We start from the raw sequence: 11,948 nt of genomic DNA, 5'->3' as shown, positions 1-11,948 counted from the left end.
GATAATGAGTTTTTGGCTCATTAAGTACTTCACTGATAAAGTAGACCGGACGTTGCACCTTGTAAGCGTGCTCGGCTTCCTCGCGTTTGACGACGATAGCTGTGCTCACGACGTGAGAAGTGGTAGCGATGTATATGAGCAAAGTCTCGTCTGGCCTTGGCGCTGTCATGATCGGTGGCTTTGTCAAAAACAACATGAGCTGCTCAAAAGCTGAGTCTACCTCCTCTGATCAGGAAAAGTGCTCGGAGGCCTTGAGGAGCTTGAAGAAAGGCAACCCTTTTTCGCCGAGGCGTGATATGAAGTGGCTTAAAGCAGACATGCAATCTATAAGCTTTTGTATATCCTTGACACATGTTGGCCGTTTCATATTGGTGATGGTAGAGACCTTGTTAGGATTAGGCTCGATACCTCAAGCACTGACTATGTAGCCCAGTAGTATACCGGATGGAACTCCAAAGATGTACTTTGAAGGGTTGAGCTTCCATCAGTACTTGTTTAGGTTGGCGAAGGTTTCTTCAAGGTCAGCGATAAGGTTGTTGGCTATCTTGGTTTTGACAACCATGTCATTGATGTAGGCTTTGATGTTGCGGCCGATCTACTGGTCGAGGCACATCTGAATGGCCCTTTGATAGGTAGTCCTGTCATTCTTGAGTCCGAAGGACATAGTTTTGTAGCAGTATGCACCGAAAGGTGTAATGAACGACGTCTTTATCTAGTCTTCTTCCTTGAGGGAGATTTGATGATAGCCAGAGTAACAGTCAAGGAAAGAGAGTAGGTCATAGCTGGCGGTAGAGTCTACAACCTTGTCTATCCAAGGCAAGCCGAAGGGGTCTTTAGGGCAGTGTTTGTTAAGATCAGTATAATCAACGCACATTCTCCATTCTTTATTCTTTTTTCGAATGAGAATAAGATTTGCTAACCAATCTGGATGATACACTTCTTTTATAAACCCAGCAGCTAAGAGCTATTTTATTTCTACCCTAATAGCCTCCTTCTTGTCTAGCGCAAATCGGCGGAGTTTCTGCTTAATCGGTTTGGCGGTCGGCGAGACATTCAAGGAGTGCTCAATCTTCTCCCATCGTACCCCCAACATGTCTATAGATTTTCAAGCAAACACATCGGTGTTGGCACATAGGAAGGAGATGAGTGTGCCTTCCTATTTGGGGTCAAGGTGAGCCCCAATCTTCATGGTCTTGGAGGCATTGTCAAGGCCGAGGCCGACCTACTTGATTTCCTTGGACTTGGTGGAGGCACGGGGAAGCTCTAGCTCTAGAATCTCCATGTCATCGGCGGGTACTATTTTGGCTTTGGCAACCACGCTAGCCATCTAGATAGAGAGGTCGGTGGCTTCGGCGAGAGCGAGACTCTCTGTCTCGTAGGCGTAGGCAATAGAAAGGTTGGCCCACAGAGCCAGGACTCCTACAGGCGAAGGCATCTTCAACACTAGATACGCATAGTGTGGTACATCCATGAATTTGGCCAGAGCTGGCCAGCCAAGTATGGCGTGGTAGGCGGTGTCGAAGTCGGTGATGTGGAAGTTGATATGCTCGATGCGGTAGTTGCTTGCCATGCCGAACTGAACTGGTAGGGTAATCTCTCCAAGTGGTCTGGAAGCCCTTTCAGGTACCACACCCCAGAAGGAGGAGTTCGAGGGTGTGAGATCTGATATCGCGAGGCCCAACTCCCTTAAGGCTCTGGCAAAGAGTAGGTTCAAAGCACTGCCACCATCAATAAGGACTTTTCTGAAGAGCACCTTCTGGATGGTTGCATCGAGGATGAGGGGGAAACGCCCTATATATGGTATGTCTACCCACTGGTCAGCCCTACTGAAGGTGATAAGGATCTCGGACCATGGGTGATAGCTGGGGTCGGCGGTAGTTTCTTCTAAAGCGACGGCGAGCACTCGTCGGGCAGCAAGCTTTTGTTCCCTTCGACTCTCAGTGGAGGTGAGGCCCCCGAAGATGGTGGCGACCACCTTATCGTGGTCCTGAAAGGCGTTGTTGTTGTTCCTAGGCGGTCGGCGACCTCTGGCTCCATCATTGGCATCATCATTGAGCCTCTTGTCCTAGAACTCCCTGGCAAAACCAATGTAGTCCTTCATCTTGTGTTTGGCGTTCTTGTGAAGAGGGCATGAGCCGTCAAGGATCTTTTGGTACTGCTTGTCATAGTTACGCTTGGCGTGAGGTTGACTAGCAGCGGCAAAGATGTGTTCTGGCCGGCGGCGGTGATTTTGGCTAGGCCTATGTCCTCCCGTTCGATCATGGCCGCTATCGTGATGATAGCTGCGATCGTTGGGACGGCGGTCGCTGTGATGTCGTTCATTGGGGCGATCATCGTATCGGTGAGGTGGTCACTGAGTGCCTACATCCTCGTTGAAGCGCACCTCGGCTTCCTCTGCATTGGCGTACTGGTTGGTGATAGTTATCATTTCACCGATACCGGTCGGTGGCTTACGGTTGAATTTGGAGCGAAGCTCACGATGGTGGAGACCTCGGATAAAGGCGGTGATGACTTCAGCTTCCGTGATGTTGGGGATAGAGTTCCTCATCTCAGAGAAACGCCGAATGTAGCTATGGAGGAGCTCGGATGACTTCTGGTTGATGCAGCTGAGATCATGCTTCGTGCCGAGTCGAGTACACGTGGCCATATAGTTCTCGGTGAAGACTTTCTTCAACTCTACCCACGAGCTGATGGAGTTTAGTGTAAGGCTGGTGAACCAGCTCATGGTGGGTAGCGTGAGCATGATGGGGAGATAATTTGCCATGACACTGGTGTCTCCTCCCACGGCACGGACGACAGTGGCATAAGCCTGCAACCACTGAGTTGGGTTTATTCTTCCTTCGTAGGGCTCAACCCCAGTGATCTTAAAACCACAGGGCCATCGAAGTGTTCAGAGTGCCCTTGTGAAAGCCGGAGGCCCCTTAGGGTTGTCAACACCATAGTCTGTGGTGTTGTGGTCAGGGATAGGCTCAAGGGCTGAGTTCGGGTTGCCATACTCCCTTTCATAATCCTGGCGGTGACGTACTTCGTCTTCATGGCGACCAAAGCTATGTTGCTCGATACGCCACCGCGCATCCCAGAGGTTGCTAAGATGTACTCTAGCATCCTACTTGACCTCCTGGTCATGTTGGCAATGGTGTTCATCGTGATGCCCCCCAGGTCCCCTGGAGAGGTAGCGATTGGTCGGCGAAATGGCTTTGACTTGGGCGGCGATTGGACCTTGGCACAGCTGATCAGTGAATCGTGCTCTTAGAGCACGAAGGTCTCTAATCCTCATGGATCTCATTGACCTAACAGTGAGCCGCTTTAAGCATGGCGATGATCTTGGCAAGCTCGGGCGTTTGAGGGAAACGGGCGAGCTTGTTGGCGGCTACTGCTAAATTGGCGCTTGGAGTCTTGAAGACATCGTGGCTGTCGATGCGGAGGAATTCTTCATCGAGGTCACGGTAGAGCAGGAGCGGTCTTCCTTGAGAGTCAAGCCGATTATTCCGAGCAGCCTCGGCCCTCACAATGGCTACCTCGTTTTCTCACCGCTGTGCGCGATTGACATTTTGGTTCTCCCGAGGAACGCGCTCCTCGGTTTTGCCGTTCCGAGGAGGGCTATCGATGCTGACGTTGAAGATCGCACCACCCCAGAAGGGTGGAAGGAGAAATTAATCGGAGAAGGTTTCAGTGAGGGTCTTTGTAGAGCCCTGAGACTTGGAGCCTAGAGTTTCTTCCAGGATGGTCTGGAGGTGCGCCTCGGGGCTCTGGCCTAAGTGTAGCATGTTGACGGTCGGCGGGAGCTGGACGGCGACCTGGTCGGCGAGTTTGCCCCTTAGGGCGTGCTGGTAAGTGGTGGCAACATTAGAGAATCCGAAGGGTAGGGCCATAGCCCCTATAGTTTCCCAAGCACCATCCGATAGATCTAGATCAGAGGGTGGTCGGTGCTGAACCAGAGTGTCTAGTGCCAATTCAGCGATGGAGAGACAATCGGCGAGCTTTAGTCTGACCCGATCGATAGATTCGATCAGATCTTAGTTGTTGATCGGCCTCCTCTGGTAGCGAGGAAGTGGACGGCGAGTCATCACCAAGAGAGACCTTGGAATAGGCTCTGAGATCATATCTGTAGTTGCAGGAGTGGTGGTGACTAGCACAAAACCGATCTGCCCTAGCTCGAGGAGCTCTCCGACTCTGTTAGTGTTGATGACCTAGGAGATGGATCCGACCGTGAAGATCTGGCCAGGCTACGGAAGGGACGAAGAGCCTGTAGAAAAAGCCATCTTGTACGACAAGGAAACAGCATGCACATCCCTACCTGGCGCGCCAACTATTGACAGAATATCATCGGCAGTCCTCCGAGGGGTATCCCACGAAGGTAGATTGATTGGCAGAGGAGCATGAGATCAAGAACGAGAAGGCAACAGAGACACACGAGTTAGACAGGTTTAGACCATCAGTATGATGTAATACCCTACTCCTGTGGTCTGTTGGTTTATATTAGCTATCGTATGATATGCCATGATTTTAGAGGGGGTCCCTGCTCGCCTTATATAATCCAAGAGGCAGGGTTACAAGTTGGTTAGATCTAAGAGATAATCGGAAAGTAATAACTGATTACAGGAATCTTGGGATCATACATATCCTAATAGAACTCGTAATATCTTCAGGATATCTTCCCAATGCCTTGCGGGAGGTGTCGGCCAGAGTCGTGCCTCGCAAGGCTTCTTCTTATGGGCTGGGCCACCCCTAGGGGCGCAGCCCATGTGGTCTGCTGTGGATATCCGGGGTCATACACCCCACAAACGAGGAAGGGTTGGAAAGCCCTAAGCCTTAGTGGCTAACCTCAACAACATAGAGGTTGGCAAGCCTTGGTGGTGAGCCAAACCACGGGATAAATCATTGTGTCACTTGCGCTTGATTTACATTACTTGCATTTCATATTGTTGGTTGAAGTGATTTTTAGGGTTTCTAGTCGATCTACTTGTGTGTGGTGTTTCTACAACTTCTAGCTCTTAATCTATGACTATCATACCTACAGTATGCTGAGAAATTTCTACGATCTAAGTTCTCATTCACTGATTTTGAACTATGACTCGAAGTTGTCTGTAGGTGCAGCAGTGCCGCTGTTCTGGTCCGGCAGTGCCGCCCTCCTGAGCGGTAGTACCGCAAGGTAAATTTGATAAAAGTTTGAGTGTTTGTTTTGATAGGCCAATTCATCCCCCTTAGGCCAACTAGAGATCCTACAAGTGGTATCAGAGCAGGTTACCTCATATATGCTTCACCATATGAGGTATGGAGCTCAGAGGAGGAACTAATAGCATGAAGCGGGAGGATGTCGATACAGACAGCAGCGAGCTGAGCGTGTCGACAACAAACAACACCATGCTATCACATCTTGAGGCTACCGATGTCGAAGGAGCTCTCAATGAGAATGAGAGAAGAAGGAAGGAGGTAAGAAAGCTAAAAGAGAAGCAAGAGAGAAGGAGGAACAACAGTTAAAGGACAAGAAGCAAAGAAAAGAAGAAAGAAGGCTCAAGCAAGAAGCAAGAAGAAAAAGAAGAGAAGCTAGGAAGAAGAAGAGAAGGCAACAAGTACATCATCAAGCATATCAAGTAGTTCTGAAGATGGAGATGATGATGAGTCATACCAAATGTTGAAGGGGAACAAGAAGGAGAAGAAAGGAAAGGGCAAGGCCGACAACAACAAATATGCCGCCGTGTCCTTTAACTATTATTCTATTCCTATGACTAACCATGATTGGAGGTCTTTCATTAATGTGTCCTCGGACAAGTTACCTCATTTCAATGGAACTAACTTTGCCAAGTGGAAGCACTTGATGAGAGCATATCTTATAGGTCTTTACCCCAGCATTTGGGAGATTGTTTGTAATGGATTTAAGCCATCGGTTGATCCCAAGAACCCAACACTAGAAGCGATGAGAATCATTCACCTCAATGGTCAAGCCACAAGTGTGTTGCTTAGTGCCTTAGATGGTGATAAGTACAATAGAGTTATTGGAGTTGATGTTGCTAAGCAAATATGGGACACTTTGCACCTAGCACATGAAGGCGTTGACAAAGAGAGAAAGGTAAGAATTGATTTATTGATGTCAAAGCTCAACCAGTTTGTGATTTTGGATGGAGAGGGGCCACAAGAGATGTTTGATAGGTTGATGACAATGGTGGGCAAGATTAGATACCATGGTTGTGATGAGTTAGATGATCACAAAGTTGTTAAGATTATGGTGGAAGCTTATTCTACTAGAAATGAGACCATAGTCACTCTAATTAGATACAAGAAGTTTGAGTACTTCACACCAAATGATGTACTTGGAAGGATCTTGACCTTTGACATGCAAAGAGAAGAAGCAAATGAGAGGAAGAAACTTGGAGAATTACAAGCAAAGTTAGAGGGCATCAAGATCAAAGATGTAGCTCTCGAGGCCAACAAATCAAGCAAACAAGGCTCTACAAGCAAGTCCAAGATCAACTAACAAGCTTCAACTGGCAAGCCCAAAGCAAGCAAGCAAGTTCAAGAAAGAGTAGAGACCACATCATCTTCAAGTGAAAGTGAAAATGATGATGATCAATATGAGAAGATTGATGATGTTGCTCTCTTTATGAGGAGGTTTCACAAGGAGCTAAAGAAGAAAGGATACAAGGTAGTGAAGAGAAGCTTCCCAAACAAGAAAAAGAGGACATGCTACAATTATCCATATGAGATCAAGGACAATAAATACAAGAAGGACAAGAAAGAGTACAAGGACGAACATAGGAACAACAAGAAAAACATAGGAGAGGCTCACATTGGGCATGAATGGGACTCAACTAAAGAGAGCACAAGTAAAGAGGATGAGAAGGTTGCAACCATTGTTATTCACAAGTCATCCCCTACACCAAGGATCTTCAACAACATGTCTAATGATGACTACTACTCTCCTCACATTTGTCTTATGGCAAAGCGTAAAAAGGTAAAATCCAAATCAAAGGCCAAATCTCCTCCACCTCCTAGTGATATCTCTAGTAGTGATATTAGTGATAGCTTTAGTGATGATGAATCTAGTGATGAAGAAATAAACATGATAACTAAAAATTTGGATGAAAGACCAAATTATTCATCACTAAGCTAATGGAGGATTTAGATAGTGTCCAAGCTAAGCTAGAATCTAGAGAAGAGACTCTTATTCAACAAGAGGATCTCAATATTGCTAGCAAAGAAGCTCTTGCATTAGAGAGAAGTGAGGTGGAATCCTTGCGTGAGGCCTTGGCCAAAGAGTAAGAGGATCATGCTATCACAAAGAAAGCAAATAAAGCTCTCAAGAAAAAGTATTATGACTTAGATGAAAAACACAAGGAACTTGAGATGCAATATAGCATTTTTTGAGATAGCAACTCACATCTCACTAAGGCAAAAGAAACGTCTATTGCCTCTACTAGTTAAGGTTGTGGAAAATGTTTTGATCTTGACTTGAATGTTTATTCCACTAACCTTGCAAACATGGAAGCTATGAGAAAGGAGATTGCTAGGCTCAATGAAATCATTGGAAAAGGGTGGATGGGTGAGACCCAATCTAATGACAAGAAGAATGATGAATCAAAAGGGCAACAATTCAAGCAAGGAAGGTATCCCTCAATCAAGCATGGGCTTAAACACATAAAAGGAGCCAAGACAAATGTAAGAAGGATAGTGAATGGCTATGAGTGTGTGTAGTTTGAGAGGAAGGAAAAAATTGGTACAGATCAACCTACATAGACCATGGCAGTGAAGCATCCCCGAGCGACAGTGCCGCGCAACAGTAGTGCCGTGGTGAAGGATGGCAGTGTAGCGCCCCACAAAAATGAGAAGGCTACCAATTCTGTTTCTAATCAAACTAAGCCCAAGAAGAAGGTGTACCAAGAGAAATAGGTTTTCTAGAAGCCTAAGGAATAAGTGTGGGCCACCAAGAATAAGTATGCCTATCAACCGAAGACTTATGCACCTTGACAAAGCTTGACATCATGCTTTGTTTTGAGGAACAACAGCAGTGGGAAAGTGGTTGCAAAATATGTTGGAAAGAAAACCAACATATATAGGAATACCTCTATTTGGGTTCCTAATATTCTTGTGACTAACATGTAAGGCGCCAAGTTAAATTGGGGACCTAAATCTAGCAACTAAACTTGTTTTGTAGGCATACTCCTCTGGTGGATCAAGTTGGGTGCTTGATAGTGGATGTACAAATCATAGGACCGGAGAAAGGAGTATGTTCTCATCATATTCCTCGATGATGCACTCAAATAAAAATATTGTCTTTGGAGACAATTCAAAGAGGGATGTGTTGGTCTAGGTAAAGTTGCTATAACCCTTGAGCATTCAATTATAATTGTATTACATGTTGATTCGTTAAGTTATAACTTGTTATCCATTTCTCAATTGTGTGAGATGGGCTATAATTGTCTCTTTATGGATAAGGGCGTTGAAGTCTTTAGAAGGGAGGATTCCTCTATTGTCTTTACGAGTCGATTAAAGAACAAGCTTTACTTAGTTGATTTCAACAAAAGTAAAGCTAAGCTTGAGACTTGTTTAGTGGCAAAATCTAGCATGGGTTGGCTTTAGCATTGCCGACTAGCTCATGTTGGGATAAGGAACTTGGCCAAACTTCTAAAAGATAAATACATCCTTGGACTAACAAATGTTTACTTTGAGAAAGATAGGATTTGTAGCGCTTGTCAAGCAGGAAAGCAAGTTGGAGCACCTCATCCACCAAAGAGCATCATGACCACCAAGCAACCATTAGAGCTAATATATATGGATCTCTTTGGACCAGTTGCCTACCTAAGTATCGGGGGTAATAAATATGGTCTTGTTATTGTTGATGACTATTCTCGTTTCACTTGGGTATTTTTTATATGACAAGTGCCAAGTTCAAGAGAAGGTGAAGATATTTGTTAGAAGAGCTCAAAAGGAGTTCAGTCTTCCCATCAAGAAAATGAAAAGTGACAATGAGACCGAATTCAAGAATACTCTAGTTGAGGAGTTTCTTGATGAAGAGGGCATCAAGCATGAGTTTTCAACTATATATATCCCTTAACAAAATGGTGTAGTAGAGAGGAAGAACCATACACTCATTGATATGGCAAGGACAATGCTAGATGAGTACAAGATGCTATACATCTTTTGGTGTGACGCCATCAACACCGCTTGGCATGCCATCAACCACCTCTATCTACACAAGAAGTTGAAGAAAACTTCATATGAGCTTCTAACCGATAACAAGCCTAAGGTGTCTTACTTTAGAGTGTTTGAATGCAAGTGTTTCATACTTAACAAGAAACCCAAAACCTCTAAGTTTGCACCTAAAGTTGGTGAAGGTTTTCTTCTTGGTTATGGATCCACCATGTGAAGCAATCAAGTAATTGGCTATTGGTGATATTAGACCATAAGAAGATGAAGTCACTAAAGTGGTGGTTCCTCAAGTTGTTGATGCACCTATTTCCGCTGACATACCTAATGCTACACTACAGCAAGCATCTGCTACAACTCTAGAGCATGGTAGTGCCACACTTGAGGGCGGCAGTGCCGCACCTACATAGTCAGTAGCTGCTGATTCAACTCTAGCTCATGGACAAAATCTACAGCCCATATTTGAACAAGATGATGATGAAGATCCAGAAGATGAATAAGAGGCCATTGAGCATCCAAGGCTAAGGCAAACAATACAATAGGATCATCCCATTGATAACATTCTTGGAAGTCTTCGAAAGGAGGTAATAACTCATTCACATTTAGCAAACTTTTGTCAATATTACTCGTTTGTTTCCTCTTTGGAGTCTCTTAAGGTAGAACAAGCACTTGGAGACCTAGATTGGGTGATGGCTATGCAAGAAGAGCTCAATAACTTCAAAAGAAACTAAGTGTGGACTTTGGTGGAACGACCCAATACCAATGTCATTGGCACTAAGTGGGTCTTCCGCAATAAGCAAGATGAGAATGGAGTGGTGACAAGGAACAAGGCAAGGTTGGTTGATCAAGGTTTCACTCAAGTAGAGGGCTTAGACTTTGAAGAAACATATGCACTAGTGGCAAGACTTGAAGCAATTCGAATGCTTCTAGCCTATGCCGCCCATCACGACTTCAAGCTATATCAAATAGATGTGAAGAGTGCATTTCTCAATAGCCCTATTCAAGAACTTGTCTATGTTGAGCAACCACCGGGCTTTGAAGATTACAAGTTTTCCAACCATGTCTACAAACTCCAAAAGACGCTCTATGGGCTTAAGTAAGCACCAAGAGCATGGTATGAATGCCTTAAGAAATTCTTGCTTAAACAAGACTTTAAAATAGGCAAAGCTGATCCTACTATTTTCACTTACAAAGTTGGTAAAGATATATTTGTGTCCCAAATATATATCGATGACATAATATTTGGTAGTACTAATCATTCTTTTTGTGAGGAATTTAGTAGAACCATGACCAAGAGATTTGAGATGTCCGTGATGGGTGAATTGAAGTTCTTCCTTGGATTTCAAATCAAGCAAGTGAAGGATGGAACTTTTATTAGCCAAACGAAGTACACCCCATGATATGCTCAAGAAGTTTGACATGGTGAATGCCAAGCCTATCAAAACTCCCATGCTAATCAATGGACATCTAGATCTCAATGATGAAGGAAAAGTCATGGATACTAAGGTATATCGCTCTATGATCGGCTCTCTACTTTATTTGTATGCATCTAGGCCCGATATTATGCTTAGTTTGTGCATATGTGCTAGATTTCAAGCTAACCCAAAAGAGTGTCACTTAGTGACCATTAAGAGAATTTTGAGATATTTAGTACACACTCCTAACATTGGCTTATGGTATCCTAAGGGCTCTAAGTTTGATCTACTTGGCTATTTAGATTTCGATTATGCCGGTTGCAAATTAGATCGAAAAAGCACCTCGGGGACATGTCAATTCCTTGGACAGTCCCTAGTGTCTTGAAGTTCTAAGAAGCAAAATTGTGTAGCCCTTTCCACCATCGAGACCGAGTATGTTGCAGCTGGTGCATGTTGTGCTCAACTACTTTGGATGAGGCAAACCCTTCAAGATTTAGGATGTTATTTTACAAAAATCCCACTCTTGTGTGACAACAAAAGTGCCATAAAGTTAGCCAATAGTCTCATAAGCCACTCAACAACTAAGCACATATACATCCGACATCATTTCTTGAGAGACCATGAAGCCAAAGGAGATATCAAAATTCACCATGTGAACACCGAAAAGCAACCAGCCGATATATTCACTAAGCCTCTTGATGAGTCAAGGTTTTATGCTTTGCGTAGTGAGCTAAATATACTTGATTCTCGTAATGTGGTTTGAACTATAGCACACCTTGATTGATGAACTAGCGTGGATAGGAGAAATGAATTGCAAAAGTTTAAATATTATGCCTAAAAATGTTTATCATAAGAAACAAGTGCATTATGATAATTGTTTGTATAGATTATTTGTTGTTGATCATATTGTGCTTGAGATATGTGTCCATATCCTATATATATAGAGGTATTTAGCTAGTAGCTAAATTTGTTGTACTAGAGAGTGTGGCTAGCAATGCCGCGTGTGGAGAGCGGTAGTGCCGCACTTTGAATTTCAACAAAAAATTTGGCCATATCAGTTGTTACCGTGGGGGCCCACATCTTATCTCTTATTTACCTAGCCCCCTAGGGTAACCCCTCACCTCTTTCCTCAGTAGCCAATGTTGCCACCTCATTTCTCCTCCACACGCGCACAGCCAGCCGCCGCCATCTCCTTGCTACAGCGCCACCGCTCTGGCTGTGTCGTGGCCTGTTGCTACTCTTCCTCGCCGACAGCAGCAGTAGCTCTAGCTCAGGGATAGTGACATTATTTTCATTTCCTCTTCAATCCACGTGAATCAAGGTGAAACCCTAACCCAATCTCAATCTATGCCATAGAGTTCTATGTTTGTTGGAAGATGGTTTCTAGTG

Source organism: Miscanthus floridulus, chromosome 8 (assembly GCF_019320115.1).
Source record: "Miscanthus floridulus cultivar M001 chromosome 8, ASM1932011v1, whole genome shotgun sequence".
In the NCBI taxonomy this organism is placed as follows: domain Eukaryota; kingdom Viridiplantae; phylum Streptophyta; class Magnoliopsida; order Poales; family Poaceae; genus Miscanthus; species Miscanthus floridulus.
This window is presented reverse-complemented; position numbering follows the sequence as displayed.